The sequence below is a fragment of the Callithrix jacchus genome, chromosome 15, assembly GCF_049354715.1.
Source record: "Callithrix jacchus isolate 240 chromosome 15, calJac240_pri, whole genome shotgun sequence".
In the NCBI taxonomy this organism is placed as follows: Eukaryota; Metazoa; Chordata; class Mammalia; order Primates; family Cebidae; genus Callithrix; species Callithrix jacchus.
This window is the reverse complement of record NC_133516.1, coordinates 91204720-91217148: the sequence shown is the minus strand read 5'-3', so window position 1 is coordinate 91217148 and position 12429 is coordinate 91204720. Positions and strand designations below refer to the sequence as shown.

Below are 12429 nucleotides of genomic sequence, written 5' to 3'. Positions count from 1 at the left end.
AATATGTAATAAAATGTATGTTTTTAGAAATATAAGCCACTGGTTTATATTATTCAATTTTGAAATAAAATTATTTACTACTCCTCTTTCAAGCTTCTGGATTAGACTAATTGCATAGCATATATTGAGGTGTAAAAGTTAGTTTTAAAAACCTGTAACAAAAAAGAATGTGGGGAAAAAATAAGAAGCTGAACTGACAGAGAATTGTGATCCATTTAAACTTCTGACTTATGGAGAGGGTTTCACTGATCTTAATAACTGTCTTTATAATAAGTATATATTATTCAATGATGGTTTAAAAATATATCTACACTAATAAAATATCACTTTTATGTGATTACTCTATTGAAGGTTGGTTTAAGATTGCTTGCAAGAAGAAACACACTGCTACCTAAAACATGTGAAAGTAAGTTGGTAGAGGGCATTATAGAGTTGCCTTTCAGATCAAATTCTTGAATGCTCTTCCACAAGGAGCTACTTCCATGCTCCCAAGGAATGTGTCTTACAGAGGCATCTTCTAAAGTTAAAGGGGCTAATTTAACAAAACTTGGGGGAGGCCAGGTACAGTGGCTCATGCCTGTAATCCCAGCACTTTTGGAGGTCAAGGTGGGTGGATCCCTTAAGGTCAGGAGTTCGAGACCAGCCTGGCCACCATGGTGAAACCCCATCTGTACTAAAAATACAAAAATCAGCCTGGCGAGGTGGTGCATACCTGTAATACCAGCTACTCGGGAGGCTGAGGCAGGAGAATCACTTGAACCTGGGAGGTGGAGATTGTAGTGAGCAGAGATTGCACCACTGCACTCAAGCCTCGGCAAACTGTCTCCAAACAAACAAAGTGGGGAATTTACAGAGACTTCTCTAAAAAAACAGAAAATAATGAAAATGAGTATGATCTTATTTGGATCTTATCATAATCAGATAAACGTTGTATTTTAGCATTAAAACATGTTTATAATCAATTTTAAGAGATTTTCCATTTTCATAGTGAGCATTTCACATAAATCTAAAAAAGTTATGCCTTTCTGGCCGGGCGCGGTGGCTCAAGCCTGTAATCCCAGCACTTTGGGAGGCCGAGGCGGGTGGATCATGAGGTCAAGAGATCGAGACCATCCTGGTCAACATGGTGAAACCCCGTCTCTACTAAAAATACAAAAAATTAGCTGGGCATGGTGGCGCATGCCTGTAGTCCCAGCTACTCAGGAGGCTGAGGCAGGAGAATTGCCTCCACCAGGAGGTGGAGGTTGCGGTGAGCCAAGATCGCACCATTGCACTCCAGTCTGGGTAATAAGAGCGAAAACTCCCGTCTCAAAAAAAAAAAACGTTATGCCTTTCTCTGATATTGACCAAACTCTCTCTCATTGTAAGTTCCTGACTCATTAGAGGGCACATTTAAAAATCACTCAGAGCTATAAGGGAAATTAATATGGCACCAGAGTGTCATATTTTTAAGAGAGATTCTTTTTATTTATTGGTCTATGAAATTTATCTACCAGAAATGCTGGCAAATAAACAAATTTAAAAAAATTGCCCCAAACACCACCCCATGATGCCCGTAATAGATTCCTTCCACAGATGAGTCTGTGTCATTAAAAAAGCATTCACTTAGGCCACTAGGAAGCTTAGAGCTAAATTGCGATTTACTTCTAGTAACCGTAAAGAACCACATAGTATATGGTCCTTTGAATAACTCGAGTTAGGGTCACTCACCCTCTGTGCACTTGAAAATCGCATATAACTTTTGACTTCCCCAAGACTTAACTACCAGTAGCTTCCTGTTGAACAGAGGCCTTATCGATAACATAAAAAGTCAATGGACAAATATTTTGTATGTTGTATATCTATGAAAAACTGTAGTCTTACAATAAAGTAAGCTAGAGAAAAGGAAATATTAGAAGACAATCGTAAGGAAGAGAAAATGTATTTGCTATTTGTTAAGAAATTATATTTACTATTCACTATTCTTCAAGTAGGCTGAGGAGGAGGAAGAAGGGTTGCTCTTGCTGTCTCAGGAATGGCAAAAGTTGACACAGTTCAAACCCGTGTCATTCAAGGCTCAACTTATTTCTGTTTCTCACTGTTATCTCTGGCTTTATATTCTAATCACTTTTTAAATTAATTCTTTTTATTTTTTTTATTCTAATCACTTTTATTCCCCAGTGAATTATTTTAATTTTCTGTACTGTACATATTTTGGAAATGAGGTATAAATAGATCAATAAATAAAAAGAAGATTCCCTCTTAAAAATACGACACTCTAATGCCACATTAACCTCCCTTAGAATGCCGAGTGACTTTGAAAAGAGCTCTCCCCAGATTAATCCTTCATCATTTGGTAAGTTCTGTAGGAGCCTAACCTCTAACCTTTGTTGAGGATGCTCAAATCTCAAAAGAGATGATAAGTGAAACAAGAAAATTGTTTGCTTGTTCCTATGATTTATACTTGTCACTTTTCTCTAACACAGAGAAGCTATCTGTTTCCAAAGGAATAATTTCAAGTACTAAGGAGAGGAAGTAAAAGAAAAAGGAAAGAGAACTGTTTGCAATTGTCAAGACAAATTTCTACAGTTTTTTCCAGTTAAATTCAGACATTGACTTTGTTTTTGGCATAAAAAATTTATGCTTTTTTTTGCTATACTCTTTTATTCACATAAGATGTAATCCATTATGTTTGAAAATAATCTATTGTATATGTGGTAACTTTAATTCCATGACACAAACAAAAGTGCTTTTCCACAACTGTCCAAGTCCATATTTAAGCAATTAGTCTAGATCATCATATCAACCTTACATAATTTCGCACGCCAGTTTTTTTTTAAAGAGTAAAATACAAATTTAGAAACAGAAAGAAATTGTACTAGAAGAGAAGCCTGGGGCTCATCAGGAAAATCTGGACTCCCAGTCTGTCCATGGACAGGGTCTGAGAAACATAAAACCCACCTGGACTTGACTGCTTCCTTCAGTGAGATGTCAACAGAGTGGAAATGAATTCCTGATTTGGTTTTTATTTTCCCTCTCTCAATGGCAGTCCAAAAACGTGATGTAAGGATCACCTGGCACCTTAATTACCATGTTCAGTTTCTCCCCTTATACTGTGTGGTGGGATGTGTCACAATACTTTGCACCCACAGATATGGCTTCAGGGTGGGCCTGACTGAGATGGAGTGAGCTCTGTGTCACAGCTTGCCTCGGTTAGCCACAGCTGCGGGGAAGGGTTGGCTCTACTCTTCCTCCTCTTCCCTCCCTAACCCCAAACAAATGCTTCAAGCAGCTGCCATACTTGAGGGCTGGCAGTGCCAAAGGCTCTGAGAGTCAGGAAAGGGGAGCAAGGAGGGGGCTCTGGGACTAAAGCATAACCAAACTAAGGGATAAACAAGTGAGCTAACTTGAATTCTATTGCTAGTTTTCCTAGTAAAATAAAGACCATGGAAGGTATGTGGTCTGTCCTATCTGTCCCCTCCCCTGACAGCTGTTCAGCAGAGCTTGGGATCTGGTCATTTGTGGGGCAAACGGGGCCAGAATGCGGGAAGACAATGCAAGTACAAGTGGCCTTGGATTGTGGCTGGTTGGCCCCTACATGCCAGCTTGCTTGGGACAGTCCCTTATTGGTAATTGTGAACCCTTTCACTCTCACAGCCTATGGCCCAGGGTTTCTTAAGAGGGTCCATTTACACTATGGGGGGACAATTCGTTCTTTCATAAGTCTGCTCAGCTCACCATAGAAAATGTGCCTACGAAGTGCCACAAGCTACCTCCACCCTATCATTTTTTGCCCACACTGTCATTTTGACAACCAAAAATGCCTTCCTTTCTTTTTCAAATGTCTTTTGGGGAGAGCAGTGAGGCCCAGACACACAGCCACTGAATGCTTTCTCAGTTAAGAAAAGAGGAAGCAGAGGCTAAGAGAGGTGGAACGATTTGATCAAGGCCACAGCTAGACAGTGGCAGAGGCATTGTTTCTTGGCTTCACACACAGTGAGGCTTCCAGAAGGACAAAACTCCACTGTCTCTTAACAGACACCTGCAGCTGAATCACCGTTTGTGGAGGCGCAAACTGCAGGGAAAGAATTGACATGTGGTAACAGCAGCGCTTTATTTGTGGCCACTTAATCACCTGCAGTCAGTAGCTTTATGACCCTCGCTGGTTTCAGAGCTTATGAATAATAATGGTATTCGTTAAGGAGGACAAGGTACTTCAGTTTTTTTAAACACACAGAATTTGGAGTTAAGTCATAAAAGCTTTCCAGAAAGGAAGAGAGCTGTCATTCATTTTTTTTTTTTTTTAAGACGGGTGTCTTCATGTTGGTCAGGCTGGTCTTGAACTCCCGACCTCAGGTGATCCACCCACCTTGGCCTCCAAAGTGCTTGGATTACAGGCGTGAGCCACCACACCCAGCCGAGAGCTGTCATTAATTTTTAAATACATGAAGCTTAAAGAGGGATAACAACAATTGCATCAACAAATATGCTTTGGAAGCACCTTTTTCTCAAGGAATTCAAAACCATTTTTTTCTTCTAAAATTGTTAAGAGATATATTGTTCTCAAAAGAAACCAGTAACAACCCTTACCTCTGATAGTTCTTACTAGTTTCACTTCCTTAAAAGCATTCAATCCTGAAAATAACCCTGGGAAGCTAGGCAGAGAAAGTATTATACCCATTTGACCAACAAGGAAATTAAGGTTAAAAAACTGTAATGGCTAAAACATTTAGCAGTTTTGGACCTTCAAAACCTGAGGACAGTACCCTTTATGTTCAATCTTGAAAACAGAAGTCAGGAGCACTGTTGACTGTCAACTATTACACTTACTCAAATAACAGCCTCTTTCTCCACGATTTAGGAGGAAATATTTTTTTCCCTCCACCTAATTACTCATAGTCATTTGTTCTGACAACCAACAGTAGTCCTGAACCATGGACAACAGGAAAACTGGGTTACTCGGCCACTCACTGAGCACTTACTATGTGTCAGACCCTGGCTGAGGCACTGAAGATACAAAGGCTAATCAGACCTGGCCTTACCTTACCCAAGAAGGGTTCAAAACTGTCTTGAGAGGATTTTGAGTACTTTTCTCAATTCCGTCAGTGTTGACTCATTGCTATGACCTGGAGCTGAGATGGCGAAGTGGTTGACCATGACTGTGCCCAGGCCAGGTCATTCCCTGTAATGCCAACAGGACCCCTCTTTTGCTAACCTCTCTCCCCCCAAAAATATCAACAACAACCAATTGTAACAACAACCCTGTGAACAGCTGGGGAATTCTAGATTTATAATCTCTGTGTATTCAAGCTCTAGAGATAAAACTATGGTCTAACAGTTTGGCTACTGCTAGTAAACCAAAAAAAAAAAAGTTTTTTATTTTTTATTTTCACTGACAACTTTTGAGAATTAGATGAAGAACAACCTGTTAGTTGTAACTACATTGTCAAACATAAAAATAATTCTGAATTTCCCTTTTTAAGACATGTCTGAAGCCTCAGGAGAAGTGGGCTATCTAGAATTAGGAATTTTCATAACTCTAAAGAAGTCACGAGGATCTAAAGAGCTGGAATATCCTGCTCTGAGCCCTTTCAAGTATTTGAGATTAGATTCATACGGTTATCAGTGCCCTGGGAAATTTGATGAGGCTGTTACTGAGGATATTGATAGCAGTGCAGCCTTGGGGAAAACCAAGCTGTCATCATGTTACAGTTCCTCACTATCCTCTTGTCTCTCCATGCCCTTTCCTTAAAAAATAAACAAACAAAGCAAGCATGTGGCAAACACGTTTCCATTTTTCCACCAAGAATGCAGAAGTGACAGCTTCTTCCCCTTCCCTTTTCTCATCCACCCCAGCTCCGCCTCCTCCCTCTTCCCCAATGACCTCATCCCTGCACAGAAAGGACACCAGCTGCAGGGAGGGTCAGCCTCCACCAAGTGGGATCATGATCATCATTAGGAATGCCAAGAAGCCCAGAAGGCCTTGCGGACATGTGCAATGTATTACAGCTTTCTGTGGTTTCCCCACATTCACAGCAAAGCTGCTGTCTGGAAATGTAAAGGCTTTACCTTCCTAAAAATAACGTTACCAGAAGAACATTTAGATAAATATTTCTCAAGAAATCAGTCCCTGCAGCAGCAATGATGAGAACCCACCAAAATGAAGAACCTGGTGGCAGCCTCAGAAATCGTTTGGATCCAAATGTCTCATTTAAGATAAATGAAGTCCCCCGATTTTTCAGGGGAGAATTATAGGAGGTGTTTGCGAGAGGAGGTATGCCTGGGAATTAAAACTTAGAAAAAAAAAATTCTAACACAGCAACACAATGAAAGCTAATGCTTTATCTTGATATTCTTACAGAGTTAAGTTCATTCCTTCATTCACTCCTTTCCACTCTCCTCTTTGTCAATTACTGCCAACTCAGAGAATAAGGCTGTGAGATTTTCCTAGATATAGTAATCATGGCAATTACCATACACTGAGAGCTTACCCTGAGCTATGTGCTGTACGCATCCCTTTCAACCTCTGCACAGCTAGATTATTATTTCCAAGTTAATAGATGCAACAACTGAGGCTTACAAAGGCCATATTCACAGCTTTAAATACAATCTATAAACTGTTCCCCAACATATATTTCTAGCCTAGACATCTCTTGAGAGCTCCAGATCTGTTTTTCCAGTTACTTGCATACCATCTCCACTTGGATATATCACAAGCATCTCAGATCAGACATGTTCCAAACCGAGCTTAGGATCTAGTCCTATTTACCCCCAGGCTAGACTCTCCTCTAAAAGTTCTTAACTGCAGGAAACAGCACCTCACATCAGAAAAACGAAAGTTATCAGAGACACTCCTGTTCTGCAATGTCACCAAAGCAGAGAGCCACTAAATCCTGTCAGCTCGACCTCCTCAATCTGTTTTGGAGCCATTGACTACTCCACTGACTGCCACCATCATCTCTCACCTGAAAAATGGCGCCAACCTTTTTTTAAAAAATTTATTTATTTTACTTTAGGTGCATACTATATCTGGCATTTCTCCCCATGTTATCGCTCTCTACCCTCCCCTCCCTCCCGCCCCACACTGTCTCTCCCCTACCCACCTCCAACTGCCCCCAGTGTGTGATGCTCCTCTCCCTGAGTCCACATGTTCTCATTGTTCAACACCCACTGGTGCCAGCCCTATTCACACTGGTTTCCTTCTTGTTCTCTCATCTACTGTGTGATGAGGTACAATAATTAGAGTGATTTAAACACAAATATAATCAAGTTTTTACCTAATTAAAAAATCTTTCAGTGGCTACTCATTGCTATTAGAAAGACCAAGATTCTTGCCAGTGCCAAGGCCCTCCATGATCTGTCTTCACTACCTCTGTATCTTTCTACTTCCCTCTCTTTCATGGGGCTCTAGTCTAGGCTTGTCTTTTTTCAGTTCCTCTTTTGTCCCAAGTTTCTTCCTGACTTGGGTTCCTGGAGCAGGCTGTCCTTCAGCCTGTGATGCTCTTATATACTCTCTGTTTGCCTAACTCCTACTCATGCTTTGAGCCTCAGCTTTACTACTGTTTCAAAAATAGTTTTCCCTGTCCCCCTTGACTCAGATTCCCCTATGCTACTTCTTCTTTATACTTAAGATGATGGAAATTCTTATTTAAATATTCATTTTTCATTGGTTTCCCTAACTAGAATATAAACTTGCTGAGGGCAAAGACCATGTCAGTCTTGTAAACAGCTGCATCCCTTGTGCTCATCACAATGCCTGCCACATAGAAGATACTCAGTCAAAATTTGTTAAATGAATAAATGAGGCAAGTAACTGGCTCAAGGTCATGGGATTTGAACTGAAACCTCAATGAGTCTTGTTCTAAAGCATGTTCCCTTTAAAAATCTTGCAAAGCAGGACAGAGTTCTTTATAAAAATATGGTATATATACACAATGAACTGCTAGCTAGGCTTCAGACTGAAGGAAATTCTGTCCTTCCAATAACATGGATGGAACTGGAGACATCATGCTAAGTAAAATAAGCTAGGCACAGAAAGACAAGTATGCATGATCTCGTTTACATGTGGAATCTAAAGAAGTTGATCTCTATTGCACTGCATGGTGACCACAGTTACTCAAATTAATACACTGCATATTTCAAAATTGCTATAATAAATTTTTAATGTTCTTATCACAATTACATAAATTGGTGAGGTGATGGATATACTAATTAGCTTGATTGACTCTTTCTATAATGTATACAGAGATTAACGCTTCACATTGTACCCCCTAAATATACACAATTTTTTGTCATTAAAAAAAAAAGTTTTGGGCCGGGCACGGTGGCTCATGCCTGTAATCCCGGCACTTTGGGAGGCCGTGGCCGGTGGATCATGAGGTCAAGAGATCGAGACTAGCCGGGTCAACATGGTGAAACCTCGTCTCTACTAAAAATACAAAAAATTAGCTGGGCATGGTGGCACATGCCTGTAATCCCAGCTACTCAGGAGGCTGAGGCAGGAGAATTGCCTGAACCCAGGAGGTGGAGGTTGCGGTGAGCCGAGATCGCGCCATTGCACTCCAGCCTGGGTAACAAGAGCGAAACTCCGTCTCAAAAAAAAAAAAAAGGTTTTAAAAAATAAATTCACCGTATCATAATCACCTTCCAGGGATGTAAATTTGTCAAGTCTCAAAGTCCTTACTGACTCAAATGGATGGTTAGTTAGAAGATTAAAAGGAATAAAGTCTGGAAGTATGGTAGGATGGGGTGGAGCCTGTCTCTTACAGCCCATCTCCTACAGCAAAGAGTAATAAATACCTACTGGCCTGAAAAAGTAGTTAAAATAGAGAAGTGAGGGGATGAGTGAGGGAAAAGAGACCTTAGAGACTGCTGAACTGCTGTAAGCCTCAAGAAAATGTGATTCAAGAACCAAGGAAACAAATACTTAATATAGCTGAAACGAACAGAGGCAGAGAGACTTTGGAATGACAAAGGGGGAATAAAACTTACTGGACATGATGCTCTGCATATATTTTCTCTTTTCCTTACTTGCATGTACAGAGATCAGATAAGGCACAACACAGTAAAAAATGAAATACTGGACATGCCCAAAGAAAGCCTCTCTGAGCTCTGAGGACTGGGGACTAATTCTTGTCAATTTGAGACGCAGGATACTTATCTCCATCATTATAATTCAAAAAACATTCTCTGATGGGGGGTCTGTCGCTGACCTTCACATCGAGGTAAAGAGAGATGCGCAAAGAAGGCTCGGACCAGCCCGGGTTATGTCAGCCCCTTATCAGTCTTGTTCTGCAAATGCAGTCATTTTCGTCCACAGTGATGCAGGACTTCACATTTTTCCATGATGAAGTGGAGTTGTTACACTCACCCTAATTGTCAAGGTCTGGGAACTTTGGCTCTATTCCTCTCCTTCAATCCATTTCTTTTCTTGAACTGCCGCCCCAGATTCCCATAAGAAGTATTCAATTGTTAGGAACTTTAAAACGTTTATTTCTCATGTTATTGTCCCTTTGTGTGGAAGAAATGGTTATAGCAACTGGGTTACCAGCTATGTGGAAAAGGAAAAAAAACAAAACAAAATCTGCTCTCTATTCCTCCCTCATGGTCTCCATAAAAGGCAATAAAATTCTTCAGTAAATATAGTATCATCCGGCATGGCTGGAATGGTTGTGATTAATTATGTACTCTAGTTAACAGTGTCTCAACCATATACAGATTACCAATTTCCAAAGAACTAAATAAAATACACTTAGTCATAAAATGATACCTGACCCTGATATGACTTGTCTTTGATTAGTCAAAAGGAGCACAAAGATCTTACAACAACGTCAATCACAGTTTAGAGCCTTTTATTACATGGTGGTGCTCACAGGCTAGCTGAAGAACCATCAGAGAACAGATTTCACTGTACCTGGTATTGGCTGTTCATAGAGTCAATGTTTTTTCCTACTGGATGGTCTTCTTATTAGAATACAAAAAAAAAAATCAAGCTTTATATTGCGTTTGACATAGCACTAAAGCTCTGTGATTGGATCATTCTGTTTAAGAGGAATCTTAGGAACGTGTAGGCTTTAAAAAATGTCAGTGGCTATTGTTTTCATCTATTCCACAATTTTTGCCCATTGTAGATCCTTTAATATGTAACGACTATATTTAAAGGCCAAATTCCAGCATTTCTATTAATATGGCAATGTTTTGGGGATGATGATCCAGAGCGTATGGCAAAATAAAGACAAAGGGGAACAGAAGGGGACCTACATGAAATGAAAAGGGGACTCGGCTCATATAGCTGAGGACAGAGGAAGGAATGGCAGTGGTCCCTGTTCTCGCTGTTCCTGAGGGGCCGCCTGTGCCTTTCTATCCCAGTTTTCAGCTGTCATTATTTTTTTAAATCAAATTGTGTAGTTGGGGTCAACACGTGATACACTTTCATGTTGAAAGAAGAAAAAGGTGAGATAAATCAAAGCACAAAGTGCCTTTCTTTCTCCTGAACTTTACAGTTTAAAAGATGTCTGATAGGTCTGAAACCACGCTATGTAGACATAAAAGACCCTCATTTCACCCACAGCCTGGCTGTCTGCACTCATCCCCGTTCCCCAAACCAAATGCATACAAGTAATTCTACTTTCTTGGTAAGGCGATTGTTGATTAATGAATCATCTTTCCTGTAATTTTTATTTATTTTTTTTGTAGCCTGAGTTTGGCTAAGTTCCCTGGCATTCCTGTTGAAGTATGTAATGGAAAATTTGACCTCACATTCTTTGCTTTTTTGTAACATCACAAAACACTGACATAACAGGGCTACTAAAAAGTAGCTTGGAGATGAAGGGATGCAAATAAAGAAAAAGCTCAGTGTGGAAAGGAACAAAGATGCAGTAAATCATGTGGAAGGTAAATATTTAGTTTCACAGACGTGAAGTTACATTTATCTTCAAGCCCTTACAGCTTAGGATGCCATAGCGTTTCCATCATAATTTTGCTTTTCTAAAGAGATTGTAAACCAGTCATACCTGGAACACAGGTAGACCATTTTGTAGATCTCACAGCTTGTTTGAAAAACGGTGATTTAGGGTGGGTCAGGCAGAAGAAAGGTGTCAGGAAGTGATTTCTTGCATTTAGCTATATCTGAGCTGAAATAAAACTTTGGCAATCACCCTTCCATGATCACATCCAACTGTCCAAGGAAAATTTAACAGGTCATAGAGTCAACTTTGGTTAACTATAAAGCGTGGGATTTGGCAGCAAAGACATACTTAGGACAGATTTTTCAGCGAAATTCCTGGTAGAATAAATGAACTTGTTATAAAAACTTTTTTCTTTTTAAAATGAGACTATCTCTCTTCCCTAAGGCAAAGTAATAATGTTTTCAAATGCATAATCCAGACTCAAGGGACATCTACACAGCCACTGACTCAAAGTTTCTCCATCTGCAACCCTAGAGGTCCTATGACCTGAGAAAACATTCACTTGGCCGTGATGGGAAAAGAGTCCCACATGGCTCCCAGCACCGCCCTCTCAAAATGTCACAGCCCCCTGGCATTGGACATCCTGTTCAGCCTGTAATAGTCATTCAAATGAAGTGTTTCATGATAACAACATTGGCTTATGAGTGTATTGTCAACTGAGACTGCCCTAATGGCTGTCAGAAGCCATATATAACAGACTGTTCAGTCCATTAATCATCTAGATGTGCTGAAAAAAGGAAGGGGGGAAAGAGCGGATGCAGAGAAGTCTGTACAAATCACTACTACTGAGGCTTCTGGGAAAATGCAGATGTTTCTTGATGCTACCTAAACTGTTTCTAAAACCACTGTCACATCTGTGTATTCATCCATATTAAAATGGAAAGCTATTATCTGGTCCTATACAAATGATTCTTAGTGATAGCTTTAATATACCATTTATGGCCTGGAAAAATAGTATTTATTGGAATAATTTTTTTTAAAGAGGGAGTTAAATAAGAATTATGCAAATGAAATATGTATATAAGCCACAAGAGAGAATTCTTTGTTTCATCTTAGAAGTGATCAGAGATGGTTGGTTACGTGTTCTAGAGATTGTCTTAGGTTCCTACTTCTGACTGACTTCGGCAGGTGCAGGAAGAAAAAGGAATATTCAGACAACTTGGATTGATTCATGGGTCCAATTATAAAATGCAGGTAGATTGATCAAGAAAGTTGTTAACTATGAAGAAAACCTTTGGGAGGAAATTACCACATGCCATTTAATATCCAATTTAGGGGAAGCACTGAGATCTTGGATGAAAAATGATTTGGTGATATATTAAAATATCAACTCCAGAGACAATGCTCTTCTGGATTCTTTTGGATTCCTAGATCTTATTTGGTTTCTGGCTTTTCCAATGTACTCCTGGTATTCCACGTATTATAAGACTGAATCTTAACACTATCTTTACTTCCATCAGGTAATAAACCAAGCTGGTATTTG

At 39.9% G+C, this 12429-nt stretch overlaps 2 protein-coding genes across 18 annotated transcripts in view; one reads left to right on the top strand and one right to left on the bottom strand.

The window, feature by feature from the left end:
* Nucleotides 1-12429, bottom strand: part of CMSS1 (cms1 ribosomal small subunit homolog) — a 390132-nt gene that overhangs the window by 140478 nt on the left and 237225 nt on the right. Inside the window, exon 1 of one of the 15 annotated variants that reach the window (XM_078352218.1) lies at nt 2941-10590. The exons of the other annotated variants lie outside the window; for them this stretch is intronic. The gene's annotated coding sequence lies outside the window, so the exon portion shown is untranslated. Of the gene's footprint in view, nt 1-2940; nt 10591-12429 lie in introns of those variants that run through there. 15 annotated transcript variants of the gene reach the window in all.
* Nucleotides 1-12429, top strand: part of FILIP1L (filamin A interacting protein 1 like) — a 305341-nt gene that overhangs the window by 70286 nt on the left and 222626 nt on the right. The gene's annotated exons all lie outside the window — the stretch shown is intronic.